The sequence below is a fragment of the Tupaia chinensis genome, unplaced genomic scaffold (genome assembly GCF_000334495.1).
Source record: "Tupaia chinensis unplaced genomic scaffold, TupChi_1.0 Scaffold000682_1, whole genome shotgun sequence".
Taxonomy (NCBI): domain Eukaryota; kingdom Metazoa; phylum Chordata; class Mammalia; order Scandentia; family Tupaiidae; genus Tupaia; species Tupaia belangeri.
This window is the reverse complement of record NW_006160205.1, coordinates 1,551,972-1,553,095: the sequence shown is the minus strand read 5'-3', so window position 1 is coordinate 1,553,095 and position 1,124 is coordinate 1,551,972.

The window sequence follows — 1,124 nt, the reverse complement described above, 5'->3', positions numbered from 1 at the left end:
CTCTCCCGAGCGCCTCGCTGTGGCCACAACTCCGCAGGTGCGGAGGAGAAAGGCATTTATTCTGAACACCTGCGAGGTGGGTTTAAACCCTGCACGAGGAAGAAAGAGGTCATTTTGGGTTCTGGCCCGAGTGGAAACCATTCGCCACGCCAGACCCAAAGCAGTTTGCAAGCAGACGGCCTTAGCCCCCCCTGCGCGTTGCACACGCATAACTAATCCTGCTTGTGTAATTAGCTTGCTCGGGGGAGAAAAATACATTTCTGAATAAATTTCTTGTTTTTAAAGTTATGAAATTTTTTAAATTATGAAAGTATAACTTAAGACTTCGTTGACTCTCTCCCACTTCCCCCCCCCACAATCCCAAATCCTCTCCTCTTTCCTCCCCCTCTCCTCCACGTGAAGTAACACTAATATTTACCACACTTGCATTTGTTTTATAAATTTTACTTTATGAGATCTCCATTTTACAGACGAGAAAACTGAGGCACGGAGAGGTTAAATAACTTACTGAGGATTTCAGTTAATTATCGGTAAGACTTGTATTTGAACCTAGGAAGTCTGGTTGCAGAATTCATATTCTTGGGACCAGAAGGTGGCGTGGTGGCTAAGGCTCTGGACACTCCCACATGGTCGACTGCAGTTCAAGCCCTGGACCTGGTGGCTTGCTTTCTCACTTTCCCTCTCCTCTTTCTCTCTGTGCCTCTCTCTGGTCAAAATAAATGAACAAAAATGTTAGATAAATAATTTTTTTAAAAAAAGAAAAAAAAAGAATTCATGATCTTTGACCTTCAAAGCATGCTCTAGCACAGGCATCCCCTGAGAACTTGTTAGAAATGCAAAAGTCCACGCCCAGCCCACTGGCTTGGGCTGCTAAGTGTAGATAGTGTATACCTTCATATGTTGGGACTACTGGGGAGACTGAAGCAGGAAGAGAGGAGACTCTGTCAAGAAAGAAAAAAAGGGGCCAGCAGTTAGCGTAATAGCTATGTTGCTGGACTCTCATGTAGTCTACCGCAGCTTGAGTGCCGGACCGGTGGTTTAAACTCACACCAGGCGCATGTGCGCCCAAGATCCCTAGAGGAGAATGGAGGACAAGGGATTGCGCCATGACCATCCCCCCTGCG